Source organism: Megalopta genalis, chromosome 6 (assembly GCF_051020955.1).
Source record: "Megalopta genalis isolate 19385.01 chromosome 6, iyMegGena1_principal, whole genome shotgun sequence".
Taxonomy (NCBI): Eukaryota; Metazoa; Arthropoda; class Insecta; order Hymenoptera; family Halictidae; genus Megalopta; species Megalopta genalis.
In genome coordinates this window covers 26,485,672-26,504,639 of record NC_135018.1, presented here as the reverse complement: position 1 = coordinate 26,504,639, position 18,968 = coordinate 26,485,672, and the positions used below count along the sequence as shown (strand labels likewise).

The 18,968-nt window shown below is 46.0% G+C and overlaps 1 long non-coding RNA gene across 2 annotated transcripts in view; it reads right to left on the bottom strand.

Moving 5' to 3' along the window:
- LOC117222264 (uncharacterized) overlaps nucleotides 1-18,296 on the bottom strand; it is a 57,220-nt gene extending 38,924 nt beyond the window's left edge. For both annotated transcript variants that reach the window (XR_004490646.2, XR_013033667.1), the window contains exon 1: nucleotides 18,220-18,296. This is a non-coding gene — a long non-coding RNA (uncharacterized LOC117222264). The remainder of the gene's footprint in view (nucleotides 1-18,219) is intronic.
- Nucleotides 18,297-18,968: the final 672 nt, after the last annotated feature.

Genomic DNA, 18,968 nt, shown 5'->3' with positions numbered 1-18,968 from the left:
TACACCTACTCAGCGGTGGAGCAGTGAATCTCGGGAAACGAGTGGCTAAAAATAAGCCTCGTAAATCCGAAAATTCATTTTAAATCGCCCGCAGTCGGGAATAAATGTCCGCGGCGATAATGTGTCCAATAAAAACCGGCTAGATGGACCGTTTATTTACGCGGTAAATAAACAATCTGTCACCGTCGGTGGCCGATGGTGGCCGATGATGGCCGGCGAGAATGGGATCGACGAACGGCGGCGAGTTCGGGGGGAAATAATTGAACTGTCCTCGTGTGCGAGGGAATTCAATTTCACAGAGACGAGGCACGAACAAGTCGTCTTGGCTCGGGCCACGCTGACGCCACGTTGCCGCTCAGGGCATGGCGACCAATTCCCGATTAGACGATCGACAGGACAAAACGTTGGACTTTCCTTTGCCGACACTATTTTCGACACCGATGGGTCACGCCTGTTCTCCGCACAAAGTGGGCGTCCTACTGCACAGTTAGTAATAAATTAGACCGAATCGCACACCGATCTTTTCGAGAACTCGGACCATCCGCGTCTCGTTCGCCAAACAATCTCCACCTTTTCGCACATACGATCTAAAAATATCGGGCTACATTGGAATCATTGGTTGTCAATGATCGTTTCGAGAGACCATGGATACTCGAGAAGACTGTTGATGATACAGTAATTTCCCCCTAATTCGCGCTCAAATTGTGCACAAAAATGGGCAATTTGGGAACAGGAGATACGGTTATTCGAGCCTTGCAACTCGTTGACAATCGGTAACAATAAAAACGAGCCGCAAGGCTCGAATAATCGTTTCTCCTCTTCCCAAATTGTTCACTTTTATGCGCAATCTAAGCGCAAAATAGGGAGATGTTACTGTACCGTGTTAGGATTGTTTCTCGATAGTATCTTTAAAATACAAGAAATTACAATTTAATACGAATTACAAGAGCACGTTTGACTGTAGATTAAATATCTTACACGTCGTAACGCAATTAAGGGCTGTTGAAGCACTAAAAAACAGTGCAAATTGTACAAATAATCCTTATAAGGTTTCTACATGCACATTAAACATAGTTATTCGCAAGATACTACTATATACTATGTAACAAAAATTTACAACATCGTACAAAATTTCTTGCGATCCTACTACCTCGATTAAGAATTAATAAACCACTAGCAATTAATGAAAATTCTAAAATGGCTCTATATAAGGATTGTTCCATGCATTTTGAAGCTATCAATCCCAAAGGACGATTCATAGAACAATGAAGATTGCTCGAGCAGTTCGTCAAAGATATCGAGGTCGCAAATGAGCTCAATAATTTCGCCAGCTGAAGCTTCACTATAATTTCGCTAACAAACTGAAAGCTCCAAAAATGGGTTATTCCGTCTTGTTTAGCAGCTCTAGTATAGCGAATAAAATTTGCTCAGGCTTCTGGTGCTGGTTCGGCGTTTGTCGCGAGAAAAAATGAAAAAAATACACGCGGCAATCCGAGGAGAAAGAAAACAATATTTAAGAGTCTCGTTTGCAGCGGACCCCGTCTCGACCGTGGGGTGGGGGATGTTTTAGAGATATTAGCGAGCAAAACAGAGGAAGAGACAGAGAAAGAGGGGAAGAGAGAGAGAGAGAGAGAGAGAGAGGCAGAATAAGAGGAGAGGAAAGCCCGGCGAACCAACCGGAGGGTGAAACGCGGCAGATTAATTTACGACGAAAGATAAGGAAGAGCGGTGGGGTCCTCTTCTTGTCCGACAGGATTCGATTGTGTCTCGGGCCGCGGCAATAAATGTATTTCAAAGCTCCTACGGGTTCTCCGCGGCCACCTCCGCTCTGCTCTGTAAAATATATCCATTGTTGTTATTCCAATTAGTCATTCGAGGAGACGCGGGTCTCGTAAAGAATCGAATAATGTATGCGCCCGATATAAACGGCCGACGTTTATTTTCGGTTTCGCCCGACGAGGGGAGATTCCGAGATTCCTCGAGGAAAACGCAGGAAATAGAGTGGAAATCGAAGACGGCTCTTTCACACGCACGCGACGCGACAACAATCGCAGATAGAAAATCGCCGGTTATTTTCGTAGGATAACCCACCGGCGAAACTCGGATTACTCTTTTAATTATCCGACACTGAAGATTCAAATATATCTACGATCGTCGTCTCGTTGCTTGTTCCGTCTACGAAACGGTTTACCCGCGTGATTGTTCGCTGTCGGATATTATCGAGTCAATCCGGCTGACAGCTTGTCTGCTTCTTGACGGGTTCCTTTAGAGACGTGGACAATTTTTAAAACTGTTGAATCTCCGATCCGAAAACGTCGACATCGGGAATGTTGTTAGTATAATATTTAGAAACGATGCGCGCGAATTCATTTCTATTTGCACTGCTCGAGTTGTAGCAGCTTTTAAGTGATGGATATAGACTGCAGATATTTGTGCACATTCGTACCCAGCTATGATTTTTATTTTTACTGCAAAGTAATTGCAAACGTATTTATCACGTGTCGACTAGGGATATTTACGAAAATTCGATTTCTTACCGCTCATTTCGTTGGAAATCAAATCGGGGGAGAATTGGTTTTTCGACAAGGATAGTTCTTGTCTTTAACATATTTATACATTTTTTTATTAACACATAGGTTTCCATGGATTTTATAAATCTGTTATTCGTAGTCTAGCGATGTAACCAGAGAAGAACAAGTTTTGCCTACTGAGGATCATATAATTTCCAATTTTGACCAAACGTAGTGACACTAGATAATTGGATGGATTCATAAAGACGTGGATGTTAATTTTTGACACTAATATACAGAAACGTTAACGATTAAAATAATATTCAATTTCAGTATACAAATGCTCCAAGTTCCTTCGTTGAAAGTATTCGCCACGAATGCCTGCTAATTAAAGGCAAACAATTTTTGCTGGCAGCCATCGAACTGTCTACTCGCAGCTCGATCTTTTTTTCAATAGATTCACAAAATTTCTACCAAACAATAAAGAGAACGGTGAATCTGGTTTGGTTTCGGGGGACTGAATTTTTCCAGCAAAAGCGAGAGTTCCAGGCTCGACCGCGAGCTTAGGAATAGTTTTGCTTAACGAGTGGTGTCGAGAACTTTCTCCACGAGAATATTAATCGCCGGCGATTAGCAGCGGACGCCGCGCCCTGCCGCGCCGCGTCACGCCGAAAGTCGGCGGGCGATCAACGTCAATTTCCGGGGCGCGCAGCTGTCAAATCGATGCCGGCTTAATTTAAATCGAACCGTCCCTCCGCTGCCTTCATTTGCATTCGCTAAGTGATAAGTAAACTTCCGTAAACATATCCGGCCGAACGATAAGCGGGAAATAAATCGCGAAACTTTAAGTAGTTATAAATCTATACTCGCCACCGGAGATATACCGAGCTATGGGGGGTGGTTAGAAGGTTGGGGAGGGTTGACTCGGTGGAGAGAAAAAGAGGAGGAGATAGACAGCCGGGACGGAAAGAAAGAGCGTCTCCTCTTTCGAAAATGAAGGTTGCCGGAATATAGCGGAGAGACGTTGGCGGGGGATGGCGGGAGGCATAAAGTATAATTGCATCGGGTGGCGTCACCCGTTAGCACACCCCCCTCGCGCTAATAGCACCAACGTCACCCGCTTCTCGTATTTTATTGCCTAAATTATGTACACCATCGGAGACGACCTCCGGGAAGACCTATATTGATTGTAATCCCGTCTTTGTCGAGGCGGATTCGTAATTTGAATTGTCCCCGAGGAATTGCTATCGTGGCGGTAGCCTAGGAAAATTCTCGGTACTCGGAAAATGCTCCTTACAGTTTAATAGATTTATTTCTACGGAGCTCGTTCTGCAGTCTGTTCGCGAAGCGATGCAAAAATTAATTGGACTAGAACTGAGATATCGTTGATGTAATCGAAATATCAACACTAAACCTACCGGTTTCGCAATTTTTGGTGCTAAAGTCGCTAAAATTGTAAAGACACTTTCATAAAAAATATTTGATCCGAGCATTACCGAGCATACATTATAATAAAAATCACAAACAGTCTAAATAAATAGGTCTTTTCATCGTTATGAAGCAATACGCATTAGTTACTCATAATGTACGAGTCTGAAGAGTGGGAGAAAACAACGACCATAACCTTCGGTGTCCGTGAATCTTCTCTTGCCTCAAATAATACGTAATTTTCGCAGGAAAATAGATTGCAGAACTTGCCAATAAAATGACCTAGGCCATCAGAATTTTCATCGAACTCTTTCAATTTCCCGACGACAACTGACCTTAATAATTATATTCATCTCCTAATGATTATTTCTCTATGACAAACTGTAAAATTGTTGAAATAAAATATTGAACAAACGTAATCAAAACCAATGTACAGAAAGAAATGCTTCTATCATCGGAGTAGCGAGTAACGACACAGAACGAATCAAAGGTCGAGGTCAGCGACGGAATTAGAATCAGCTAGAAAGTAAAATGACACGGTAAACAAATAAGGCAAATGAGTGAAAAACTGGTATGGCCTTCTGGGAGGCACACGGAGAGCATAATTCTCGAGTTAAAGAAGGCTTCCTCAAGGACAGAGAGACCGCTGCGGTTGTCCGGCGACTCGGTGATCAAGCTCAAAGGGTGAGCCCGCGATTTCCAGGCGAATCATTTGTTTAATTAGCCAGAATCCGCCACAGAGAGACGATCTCGGTAGTCCGGGAGCGATAATAGGCTCCCGCTTTCAAATGGATTTCGAGATTTATGCTAACACGCCGCATTTGTTCCTGCGCCACGACTGCCAGGACACGGTTCGTTATGCTCTCGTACGCGGACCGCCATTCGAGGAATGGAAATCGTCAAAGAAATCCTCTACGCTCGCACGTGCGACCGAGTCCCGCGACCGTCTCTCGTTTCACGTGAACGCGCGAACGGATTTATTAATTGCAGCATTTTATGCGTATCGTCGATCCGACGGATTAAAATAGATCATCCGTCCAGGATTTTTCTAGACCCGTGGGGACCGGCTGCGAGCAATTAGCGAGGCCGAGACCTTTTTCCCCGACCGTAAATTGTTTCTCCGATCCATGATTTATTGCAGAATCGTCTCCCCCTACTTTTACGCTGTGCTTTTATATTTACATAATTTTCTTTGGACCGAGTATCGTGGAGATACGTTTATTGTTAGGCAGTCCATCACGGACACGGTTTACTATAGTAAAGCAAGTTTTATCGAAAATTAATCAACGTAAAGAGATTGAACTAGCACTATCTAAAACATATTTCGTGCAGTCTTTAATCTTAAACTCCAGTCTGTAGTATTAAACGTTAATTCTTACGTTTACATAAGTAGCAAACAAGTTTTGTTGGTAATCATTCAATACACGAAAGTTAAAATAGTAATAGTTGTTATACATGTTTATATCTTTTAGTTTCACTTAAAAATGCGATTACACGATTTGTTACAAATGTAATTCATTCCCCCTGCAGCAGTTAAAAACCAATTTTTCTGGTACTGTTGTTTATATAATATGAGATACTGTGTGTGTTGAGATATATTCGATGGAAAGAGCGTGAGCTCGTAATGACTGCAACAAACGTTGATCTTCTAGTTTCTATACGATTTAAAGTAGCAACTAGAGGTGATTTAAGATGAATTTCTATCACGATATATTCGTGGACCACTGTATATACTGCACAATTCCCCAGATTAATTCAAATCATCAAGGTTCTACTGTGGCAATAAGTGTCAGGGTTAGTGATAGGATCAGGCATCTCTGATCTCTCAGTGTATGTTTCATTTGATAGTTCGAATTTGGATCAGAGTTAGTGAGATTTTTTTGACTCGAAACGGTCGAGCGACGACCAAGATCGTGGATGTTGAATTTTGAAACGACGTTTGACGAACAGACCCGTGCCAGTTTCGAAGTGTCAGTGTAAATCGAGGCGTCTACTGTGTTAACAATTTTAAAGTGGCGAGGTTATTTATTAGCGTGCAGCCTTAAGTTACTATTTCCGCTGGCTTGCCACGCGTTAGTTTCGCGCTCTATGCTCCGACGTTGCGGGCCACAGCCGATTCGTGCCAAGTCGAGGACGATTTCGCGGTGCATTTCGGAACGGTCTTTCCCCGTGTGTTCGATTAATTGCTCGAACATCATTGCGCCTCTCGCCACGCTGCTATTCAATCGTTCGCAATCGCCAAACGTCGCCCAATGAAAATTACGACGTGGTATTTCGATCGCCCGGCTACGACACCGCCGAAAATAAATTTCGAAAATGTAAAATTGCGACGGTCGACAGACGAACAATGTTCAAGCATATTGAAGTTGTTTATTGAGCGGAGCAACTTTAAATAGAAACAGGCCAGACTCTTCTATTTCTAAATCAATTGCGAGTGTCACTGAACTGGCTGCTAATTAATTCCGCTGATACCGACGCAGGTCCTGGTGAAATTTTGCTATATTTGTGCCGATGCAGACTGTTCGACCTCGATTTTATCAATAACGAAGGATCGGCGTGCCGAAAACAACGGGATATAAACCATTTAACTCTGTTTAAGTTCTCGTTTCGAAGCGTATTTATATTTATCATTATGGCACGTCATTGGCATTACGATTTATTTCAATTTCTATTTCCTTTATGTCTTCGTTTACTTTTATTCCTAGAGTTTAACAGCAGAAGAATATTCTTTCGAATTGGAAGAAATGACCAGCATTCATATTGTTGCGAATTACTCCATTTCTCTCGCGTCGCGGCATTTTATATTTACAATAAAGAATATTAACTATAACACAACTCGATACAATTACGTCTTAGATCTTTCAATTTGAAATGTTGCTCGTTCGACGGTCCGATCTCGACTCTTCGATTGTCCGTTGGTAACACTCTTTTCCGTGGCAACCCCTATCTTCTATTATTCTTTAAGGAGTTGTTCACAACAGGGCAGTTTCACATTACAGCGACTTGATTTGGACAAGTCGCCGTAACAATATTTAGATGATTATCTGTGGAATCTCCAGCACAAGCTTGATTCGTTGTTACGGTGCAGAAGGTTAATGTGCTTCATTTTCATGAAATTGAAAGTGCATCGCGATGGTGTTGCATGTTCAGGAATCGTTTGTATATCTTTTGTGCTTTAACGTATTTTATTTATACCTCCTATTGTACCTCCTTTATAAATTACTCAAATAATTCAGCAAAGAGAAATAGTAGACTCTAGAACATGAGAACACGTTAAACATGAGAGAATGACTAATTCTGTGATACCTGACCACATTGTTCGCGTCATTTTCGGCAATCAGAGAAGAATTATTCTAACAAGTCGTTCTAATTATTAATATCCCATTAATGTTTATTTTATTTTGTTTACCAGCTCGTCCCAAATGAAGTGTTCCCTCATTATCTCTCATTAAAACGGTATTACGTTACTAAATACTATAAAAGCGTACTAATACTCTATGTTGAAATGAAGATAGAATAGTCGTGAAACAGTTCGCAGCAACAGTATCGGGAAAGCGGATGAGTGCGCAATAAAATTGGAAGCAAAGGAAAATTTCTCAAATGGTAATAATGCTAGCGGTAATGTTCGTTCCAGCAGTTTTCAATACAGAGTAGAGTAATCGACGAGTACACATAAAAATCCGGCAATTAACGCCAGCGAATTTCATGCTCGAAATTCAACCACCAATGATACAGATTTCTAGAAGGCTCGTATCCAAACGAGATTTTTCATTCATGGCTTCGATTATGTGTCGAAATTCCGACGAATGGGAATTTAAACACCAGGAATCGAAGCGGGATGCTGGGGAGAGAGAGAGGGAGAGAGAGAAAGTGGGTGATAGAGAGGGTGAGAGACGTGGATAGGGGAAATCTACTTTCGGTTCACGATGTGGATTCGAATGCACGAGCTCACCTTTCGCGGGGCGAAGGGACGTCGGGGCGGGGGTTGGGAAAAGGCGGACGAGTAATAGCTACGGAATATTGCAATAATATGCAAAGTATATGAGGGATATATTAATTTCGCGAAAACGGTGGAAACGTAGAGAGCTGCTGCCTCGGCAGAGCACCGGCAAACCCCGGCTTCTGCGGGCTTCCGTGCCCAAAAGAGGCGGCACATCGGAGAGTCTGGGGTGGAAGGTGGTCGAGACGAGGAACCGGGGGCTTCACAGACAAATAAATACACGATATTTCACCGGATGGGAAATGAGAGTTTGCTTCGTGGCTTGCTTACCGGCTAGACTCCGCGAAACTGAATTTTAATTCTCAGGAGCGTGTATCTACATGCCTCGATTACCTACTCCGCCACATAATGTACGACAGATACGCTTTATTACATCCACCGGGATCCGTCTACCGTAATCCAGCTGGCTGCAGAACGTCGAATTAAGTACAACTGCTACGTGACTGTACCAACATTCTTTCCGCCAACAATTTTTCGCGCCAGTAAATTGTTTCCCATCGTTTGATCCCAACCCCGCAGCCACCGACAATCTCGATGACGTTTCAAACTGTATCCGAAAATTTCATTTCTGAGTAACGATTACCAGATTTTTGTGGACACTGTCAACGGTGAAGGAATCTTGTACTGCACAGTTTTTTAATTGCTTATATCCCGTGCGCTATGATTTCTTTCATAGTTGCGTCGATTCACATTCTTCTATCGTTAATAAATTCCTACACGAAAAAGAACATTTACGTTTGTTTTATGTCTAGGTTAATTGTAACTGCAAAATATTATAGACAACAGGAAAATTGAATTTCATTTCCATTTAAAAGTGAACAACATAAATATTTAGCATATTATATGAACATATTATCTTTGGAATTTTGATATTGAGTGTGATATGTTTTTATAGTGTACACATGGACAGTTTTGAAAAAACAACTTGGACAATTAGGGAGAGTTTACTGTACCTCGAAATGCGTCAAATGTGCTCAAGACCCTTATTCCAGATTGAATTATCGAGTTCCATTTAGAATGTTTTAATATCGATGTTCGTTAACTGCCGCTTGTCCATAGATTCGAAGAGGAAACAGAGTTGTCAGTCGGTAAACTTGGAGAAATTGTCGGCTGCTCTCTTCAACAAATTCCGGTCACTGTCGTCACAATTTCACCGGAAAATCGCGCAAAGTTCCCCGCTTTCCGAATGCCGGTCGAAAGAAGGGGAAAAAGAAGCGAACGAATAGGAAAGGAAAGGAAACGAAAGGTAAAAGAGGAATTCGTGGCGGCTCGTTTAGCGTTCACTGTTCGAGAGAGGCGAAAGGAAGGCATCGAGCAGCCAGACGACTGGAGGCACGGGGGCTGGGAGAGCCGGTCATAAGTTCAAGCCAAGAATTCGCACGGGAATGAGGAATTGAAGTAAGTTGCGGCTTTGCCGACTCCGGCAGTCGTCGTCGAGGTCGGCGATGGTGGTGGTGCCGGTCGGTTCTGCCGGATAAAAAGTTGAGAAAAGCAAGAGTTGAGATCAATACCTCCGACCGACCGCCCCATCACGACCCCCTGGGTTCTCCGTAGAAGTCCCCGGACTGAGACCTCTCAGAGTCTTGGAACACTCTCTCTCTCTCTCTCTCTCTCTCTCTCTCTCTCTCTCGCTCTTCGTCTCCTCCTCCTTTACTCTCTCTCTCTCTCTTTTTCTCTTTCTCTCTATCTAACTCGAACGGCGTTTCCTTTCGTCAGGTAGAGAAGAAACGTGGAAATTCGCCCTACGACATTGCGGAACCTTGTCCCGAATCTTCGCAAGTAGTTCTTCTGCTGAATTTATTTCTCTGACGTCGCCGCAAGTCGTTGTCCACGACGCTTCTGTTACAAGCAGGTTCGTTAGCGAACTTTCTTGACTAACCAATTGTTCCAATTTTGATCTATTAGCTCCCGATACGCCGGACTTCTTCGCGATTTAATCATGGCAAGTGCGTAGATTGCGTCCTTCGGTTTACTAACAAGATGGGTTCACGATTTTGGGAAATTGTAGAAGCGCTTAAAACCCAAATTGTAAAACCTACAACTAGAAATCAAGATCCATGAACCTTGAACTTGAAACCTCGAACATTATGTATCTTCGGTTATAGACATTGAATCTTGACCATTAAACATTGGATCCCCCGAACCTCGAACGATAAACCCAGGATCAAAATAAATTTTAATTGTAACGCAGAACTTTGCACTTTCAATTTTAAATCTGGAACATCGTTCGTTAAATGTTAAACCTTGCATCGTAGACCTTGAATCCAGAATCCGAAGCTCCGGAACTAGAACTTTAAACCCAGAAAGCAAATCTTGGAAACTAGAACACGGCGCGCAGAACCGAAACCGAAAATCTTGAATATATCATCTCGAAGCTCAGAGTTCAAATCGAAGACACCGGATATCGAGCTCGGAATCCTGAAATCGAGAACCGAAGATTCGGGGTCCAGAGCCTAAAATCCCTAGGCCGGAAGAGGAACAGAGGGATAAGAGGCCATGAAGCAGTGTTTTGCAAGGAAAGAGGCGAAGCTCCGTCGTAGACCCGCGAAGCTCGTCGCAACTTTCAGCGGATGAGTTGTCGGAGCGATTTAGGCGGTACCGCGGGAAGAATGGTCCGCTCTCTCCACAACGGGGCCAGCTCTTTCTCACTTGTACCTTGTCTGGCAGGGCTCCGTGCAAGTCGGAGAAAACCACGCCGGTATTTACACGTCTCCGTGCCCCCGCGAAACAAAGAATTATTATTTGTATGCCCTCGTGGGTGGCGGAGGATTTTGCAGTTCACAAACTAAGTTAGCAGCTACAACTCGGCCCCGGAGCTGCTCGCGGGGGTTGGTCGCGGACGGGGGGGTTGGACGCGAAGGGGGTTGTTCGTGTCCGGAGGCTAGACCGCCTTGCCGCGGTATCTCAGATTATGTGCCGCGAATATACGTGAGTTACAACCCCTCCCTCCCTCCTCCGCTGCGACCGAGAAGCTTCCGAGGGTCTTTGTGTCCATTTCTTTCTTCCCGAGAATCCTGCCTCCTTCGCCACTGACAACCTGATGCTCCTCAACCGAGACTTAGACTATACCTAAATCAAATCCAACGCGAACGCCACACTCTTGTCTAGCTGATAACCTGATACCACTCGCACTACGCTCGTTGCCTCCAAGCTAATACATATGTTTTATTATCATTTTGTTGATAGCGGCTTTTGTTGTAAATGTATTTTGGTGCAATACGTTCACTGTCTAAGAACATTTGGTATCTACCCACTTTTCCCCGAGGCAGCGGATATTTTTTTATTAATTACAGTAGGACAGCTAGATCCGTTCAAATGTTCACGATGAATTTTCACTAAAAATATTCTTAAACTTAATCCGTCAATTCACATTCTTAATGCCTTTACTGTTTCAAATCTCATCTATTCGTGTTTGTTCTAAGTGCACCAAATTCACAGTCCATCTGACGTCGCTATTTTGTCGTGCATCTTTTTATATCGTAATGAAACCTTATTCCATACTGGCAAAAGTTGTGTTCTCCCATTAAAGGAACGAAAGAAAACTATAAGAGCACAGTTAACACAGGCCACGTATGGACCAGCAAAGTGCGGGGAGGATACAAAAATGGTCGCCTGGAAGATATAAATTGTTCGATCGCGTCGATTGAAGATGCAAAGAAAGTCCGGCAGTAACGCAACTGGCGGTGCAGGGAGGAAGGAACGCGGGCCGTATCATAGGTGAGAGAGGTTCGGCGGCGTGGGGGACCGTCAGTGGAACGGTCGACAGCGTCGCAGCCGCGGCGCGGGGGTAGAAGGACGAGGATAAAAACTGGAGGTGGAGCGAGAGCGAAAGGTCCAACGGGTAAGTAGGAGTGTAGGACTCTGGCGGGAGGAGGACAGGGGTAGAACCGGTACTCTCGAGAGTTCCGCGAAGAAAACGCTTCGGTTTATTTCAGTTCGATTTTTCCAGTGTCGCCATCGCCCTGACGACAATTCGCAGGCGCGGTACAGTCTTCTGTTCTCTCTCTCTCTCTCTCTCTCTCTCTCACTCTCTCTCTCACTCTCTCTCTCGCTCTCTCTCTCTCTTTCTCTCTCAGCCGGTCGCATTCCACGGCTGGCTCTCTTCCACCCCCGTCTATCCGACTCTCTTTCTCCCTCTGTGCCACTCTTACTCACTCTGTCTCTGTTTCTCTCTCCGACTTCGGACCGACGGAACGAACGAATGGGTTACGCCCAGATGCGCGCATCGAAGCCTGGTCAATAGAATCGTTCTGTCTCCTGTTTGTAGTCGTAGCTTCTGCCCCTCTCTCGGACAGTCCGCTTCGGCAGCGTCGAATCGGAAAGGGGTAGAGCGGCGCAGGGTTGCGGCAGAGAGAGGAGAGGAGAGTGCGTGTAGGTGCGTTTCGGTCCACCTATAGAGGAAAGGGTGGACCCCGGCATACCGAAGCAGGCAGGAGGTTTAACAGGGTGCTCGCCCGGTGAGCATCCGCCGCCGGAGGACCACCCCCCGCGCGATTGGAAATCTATTCCCACCCTCGAAGTCGAACCTCGACCTATCGGAGGGTTCGGTTCGGAGATATTGAGTCTGCGCTCTCTATACCTTCGACGGGGCTCGTCGGTCGTTTCGTCGCCCGGCTGGCCTCCTACCTCGTCTCCCTGCCGATCTTCGGGACGCACTTCTTTTCCGCCCTCCCTGGTACCCACCCCCGCCGAGCTCCTTCCCTCAGACTCCTTCTTTCGCCGATATTCCCCTAGCATGCTCGCGCGAAACACACGGTTCTTCGCCTGGCAAGCCATTTTTATGGTACCGGGAAGCTAAAAAGATGATCTTGATGCCTCTATAGGGGACGATTGGGTCCATTCCGATCCTATGGTAGCAATTTTTCTAAATAGCCTTCTACGGTATTATTCGTCGTGCACATTTATCGATTTTGGCAGACTAGTTCGTCGAGGATTATAATTTTGTCCATTTTGATTCCGCGGTAGAAATTTTTCTACATAGCCTTGTATAATATTTTTATTCCTATTGTATTTTGATCGGTTTTATTATCAGACTAGTTCATAAGAGATAATGATCGAGTCCATTCGGATTCTATGGTAGCAAGTTTTCTAAATATTTTTGTATGGTATCTTTATACCTGGTGTCCATTGATTGGGTTTACTAGACTTGATTAAAACAAGCTGAGATGCAGGCTAGTTGCCAAAAGAGCTGTCGAGGCTGTGTCGAGGCAGATGTAGGGTCCAAGTAAGAGTAGCGCATTATATCATTCCAATCCCAATGAGCTAAACTAAATTAGTCTCTTTTCTTCTTGTCATCGGTCAGCACAATTAAGGATTGAAACACATCGTAAAAAGTGGGACTTTGACAGCTGTAAATGTAAAATTGAAGGCTAGACGGGTGCTCAAGTAACTTTTAAACTAACGTGACGATCAATTTGTCATATCCATATCGTTCGATTTTCGTGATGAATTGCATTATTTCCTTTTTTTTTCTTACCATTTGTGGAACCAGTTGAAAAATAGATTTGCGGTCTATAAAGATGTACCCAAGTTGCCGCGTCTGCATTGCTCACTCTATCCGAGAAACTTATTATAATTAGTTACTTAATTTTTTCTGTTCTATTTTGAAAAATTGAATCAGGTAACAGACGAAGCAATTGCGACTATTGCAACACCCGATACAAGACCAGGGTCCAGACTCAGAACCAGATCCAGATTCAGAGCATTGCGTCTACGCGAACTTCTTATCCAGCTGATCATCTCGATTTTTGAAATTTGTTTCAACAGGACCGGAAGAGTTGATTTTTTCTTAGGAAAATGCAGGATGCCGACACGGAACAGGGGCGTCGATCCGCGTCGTTAAAACCGAGCGGAACGTGGAACGGGCGCTCGGCTCGGTGACATGGAACTGTCGTTAAGTGCGTTTATGTCCCTTTAGCAGCGGCCGCGTGAAATATTTTCGCAACGAGCGGCCACTAGCACGCGCGTGCATTGTACCCGAGGTCCGACCCGCCGGCCCCGGGGTCAGCCATACCTCATTGCACCGGACAGTGGTCAGATATTTTCACAATAGGTTCCGCGCCGGTGCTTTCATTGCAGGAAACTTCGCGGCTTGCCGGGGTGTTAAATGGCGGCCGGCCATTGAATACGCTTCTACAATACGGTCAGCGCGCGCGGCGGCTACGTAACGCGGCTGTTTGCCTCCGCCGTGATACGAATATTCGAAGCCGCGAGCCTTCTTGCGTCTCGGAAATGTTCCAGCGATACGGTGAACTGGAACGGGCCCGACCTCGAACCAGCGGATATCCAGTCGAAAGTGTTTCGGGCCACCCGAAATCGATAATTACGGGCCAAAGACTCATTCTTGCGCTGGAAACCTGGTCGTTTTGCCGTCAAGTACGCGGATGTTGTTTATTGTTCCTATTTCTTGCTTTTTTGGTCTGTCCGAGGAGTCGTTAACTTCCAATTTTAAAAGGAAACGTTCCGCAACAATTCTACACTGAGATAAGATAATATAAAATATCGTAGACCATCTGCCACATTGACGCAAGTTGGTTTTGATTAAATTAGAACTCTGACTTATTTGTTTAAACAAATTTCTACGCTTCTTTGGGCTGCATACATTGACATGTAGATTGATTGTGTAGAGAACGCGAAATATTGGTACGGAGACAAACAGGGTTGCAACCGCACTGTTGGTGATGCTTAGGAAAATAGAAGTGACCCTGAACTCCATCAGACACCTCCGGCTATCGATTTCCTCCTGCGATATCTTGACGTCGCGGTCGACCTCCTTTAACCTCTTCAAAGTAAATTTACTTCTAACTTATAATAATTTTGCCTTGGAATTACCGAGAGTGGAAGAGTTAAACAAGAATTATCAATCGGTTTAACCGAGTGCAATCGCGCGATAAAGAATTTATTGGTTAAGTACACGTGGACGGTTCTGGTCAGAGAACCAAGGAAACAAAGGAGACTCATGGTATATTATGGAATAGTATGTGTGGACAGGGATTACTATATCATTCAAATTATAGTATTTCTTATTGAGTTTGCAACAAATATTATTAATGTTTCAAGGAGGGAATAAATAGAACAGATTAACAACATTCATTTCAAAAATGATTAACGAAAGAGTTATTCAGATCATTTTAAAAATAATTATAGAAGTTTGAAGAAATTCTTTGGTGTCACTTGCAAAATGGTAGAAGAAGTCTTCAAAATTTATTTTGAAAGATCTGGTTCTGATTTTACCTGATAAAATGAATGAATTTAAAGCACAACATTACATTACAAACCAAAAAGATAGATTACAAACTAAAAACCAAAAGTCATAAAATTAATATACTAAAATAAGTTGATAAACTGAATGCACTCCTTTTTAACATTAACTCCTAAAAAATCACTAAACAAAACATCCTCATTCAATATCAATTTCCCCGCATTAAAATGTAACCACAAAGAAAACATTTAGTAACTTGTTAGGATCTTTCAATTATCGAAAGACTTAAGAAAATTTGTTTAGAATCTGCGGCGCGATCAGGTGAGGGTGGCGAGTCATTGCACAAATTTCCCTACAACGCGATGCAAATTGCCAACAACATCCGCATAAAATCAGTCATTTGTCGGTACTTTTCAATGATTGAAGGAACACGGAAAGGTTGATCAGAATCGGCAGCGCGGTGGACCAGCCATTGCTCCGATAATGCGTTCATGCCCGACCGAACGAGGAGGCAGTGGCGCACAGCGCCGATAAAAAAGACGAGTTCTCTTCCTTTCTCTCTTCCATTCCTTCGTCTATCGCGCGCGATGCCGTTGGGGGCGGTGGCGGCATGACGAGGACCGTCGAAGGGGTGGCCAGACCGGTCGGGCGAAGGGTGGCCGTGAAAGAAGGAAGGAGAGAACAAGGTGGCGGGAAGAGCGTGTCTCCGGGGGTGGCGAGGTAGGGGCGGCCGGGGCGGCCGGGCGGCCGGAAGGAGAGTGGAGGGAGCGTGGCGGCGCCGGGGGTGGGACAAGAGAGGGTATAGAAGGTATCGACGTTTTTACGTAACAAATCAGTCGTAACTGGCGCGCTCCGGCTGCGACCGTGCGCGGTAGAACGACCAATCAGAGAGCCAGCCGATATTCGATATCCGATCGCATCATAGGTTCCTGCCCGCCGCTGCCGTCGCCGCCGCGCCGAAACACCCAAAGGTAGAGTCCAATAGCCAGATGGGAAAAAGCGGCGAGGAGAGAGGAGACCATGGCCCGGGGGAGGGAGGGGATGCATGGAAAGGGATGAACACGCCGGAGGGAGAGGAACACCCGCGCCAATGTCGTGGCGACACGAGGGGGTAAAAGAGAAACCGTTATAGGTCGGGGGACAATTGCACCCAAGCCTGGTGGAAAACAATTCCTCGTTGGCCGCGCCATTTTTTCTTCTAACCCGTGTCCTCCCGGAGGCTACCTCCTCCATAAAATCCACAATCATCGATGGACCAACGCTTCGGGGTGTCAAACGCTGAGTCGAGGACATCAAACTTTCTCCCCCGGATGGGAAGTTCACAAGTTTCCTTGTAAGCTGATCAGTAGTTTTACTCGGCTAAGGAGGTGCTTCCGACGAAGCCAAGTTCAACGTTAACCACTTGGCACTTTATTCCCGAGCTTCCGGGTGAACGGAGTCATCCCGGGGATGACTCGGACCGTGGCAGACCTTATCTGTCGTACTCATAGGATGGACACACGATCGGGAGAAAAATTGAGATGCCAGAGAATGGGACAGGGGGTGACGCTGCGAGAGTGAATGGCGCAGGATGGCCGAGGGGTGGCGGTGGGAGGACGTCGGATAGGGGTAGTCGGTGGAAGCAAAGGCGCTAGCGTAGAAGGAGCGTTTTAATCTATGGTCGGTAGGAGGAGCGGGACGTTGGAGGTCGGTGCTCACCCCCGCGGCCGGATTATAATCAACCCTTTTATCCTAGGCTTTCCATGTCGCTAATTTCCATAATTACACAGACGCTAAAATCACAATATCCTCTGCCGGCAGAAAGGAGTAACCTACGTGAGCTTCCTCCTCTTCCTCCTCCTCGTCCTCCGCCGTCGCCTCCTGCTCCCTGTCCTCCACCCACGACAGCGTCACACGAGGAGAATGCCTGGGTGTTCGGAGGGTGGCAGGAGGACGAGAGCGCGGGGAGGATAGGCAAACGAGAAAGGGACAGGACGAAAGAGAGGCCGAGCCGGCTGAAAGGAAAAGAGAAGGACCACGGGGCCGACGGGGGGGGCGGCGAAGGGGACAGGGGGACGCAGTGGGGGCAGGAGCGGCTGGATAGAGATAAAGGTACTCTTTAGCTAGGATGGCGTTCGCTCGCATGTTTATGCACTCGTATCCGCGTGGCCGGGCATGGAAGTGCCTGGATAACCAGCCAAGTGACAACCCGGCAGGTCTCCTGCTGGCAGAGACCTGCCAGCGAGAGAACGCCTCTCGACTCGAATTTTGAAAGGCAGCCAACTCGGAAAAGTGGGTTTAAAAGTCTCTCGATAAGTGGCGGCGTGATAGCCTGACGGGGACTGCATCCACCTACTGACTGCTAGCTCGCGTTCCGGTTACTCCCGCGAAACCTTCACGAGTTCGGCTCGAAGCTGCGATCGTTTTCAGCCGTTAAATCGCGCCCCGTCTTCTCCTGTATGCCCCACAAGCTCGTCTATTTGAAGCTTTTTCGATGTTTGAGAACTGAAAATCATGGACAGCTTCGACTTCTTCGGGTGCTCATCTCCATTCGATGGAGGCGTCAGATATTTGAACGATATCGATTTATTCGGACATCCATTTACTGGCAAGCGATCCAATCAAGTAATAGAGACGATCTGGACAAACGATGCTAAAAGTATCGGAAGGTCATCCTTCTTGATGGTGACCTGTCTACCGTCTCCATAATTGGAATGAAAACAATTTGCTTTATATCAAGACATTTATCCGCTTTCGAGAAAGTCCTACCTATATCCTTAAGTATTGAGGTGAAAATGCAAAGATGCTTCCTGCTTATCCTGTTCAGACCTCGTCTACCCTGACAACGTCCAAGACATTTCGCTCTATCCGCGAAAGGATTGATCACACGATCACGCGTTCGAGTATCCAGGTGTAAAGACGACTCGAGTGACCGGTACCAGAAAGTACAGAGAGCAGTTACCCCTTCCAGTTGCCCAACCTCTTAACTCTGCCTACTCGACGTTTGAGACGATGAGAATTTATCGAATGTTGAAGGATGTGTTCGAGTGTCGGGGCGATCCGAACGAAAGTGGTACCAAAAAGTATGGGAGGGTAGTTACCTTCTCCAGACGATCGGTCCAGGGTCGATCCAGATCGGAGTCGCGGCTACCCTCTCGATATTCCAGCGTAAGAGAACTCGGCGAGTGACTGGGGTTGACTTTTCTCACTTTAACCTCGCGATGCGATGCTTGGCTTCGGGAGGGGGTGGAAGAGGGGGTTGCTGGGGCTGTATCGAGCGGCCCTCCTACATACATCTATCTCCTCCGACTCGTTCCCTCTCCTGGCCGTTCCTCTCTCGCCCGCCTCCTCTTTCCCTCTTTTCCCCCCGACATTCGTGGTCTTCCGCCCCTTCCACCCCCTTTCCAACCTTCTCTACCTCTTCCACCTTCTCCTCCTTCTACGGCTGTGCCTCCCTCCGCGTCCTCTTCACCCATCCTTCGCGACTCGCCTACCTAAACCCGTCTCTCCTCGGCCACCCCTCTCACCGGCGTTCTCCTTCTCAACTCCGACAGACTCTCTCCCGTTCCCTCTCTCACTCGCTCTTTCTCTGTCGCGCTCTATGCCTCTCCCGCTCTATCTTCCTCGTTCTTCGCCGCTGTTGGCCTGTTCACGCACTCGCTACCCGGGTCTTCGCCACGAGAACGCTCCCGCCGACAAACAAACCACAGGCACTTCGCAGTTTTACGCAATCGTAAGTTCCTTCATTTGTTTATCCGTTCGGCGGGGATATTGTTACGCACCCCTGGGGTCACCGGGGTCCATGGTCATGCGCTGATCCCGGGCCACTGCGATTCATATCAGCCTCCGG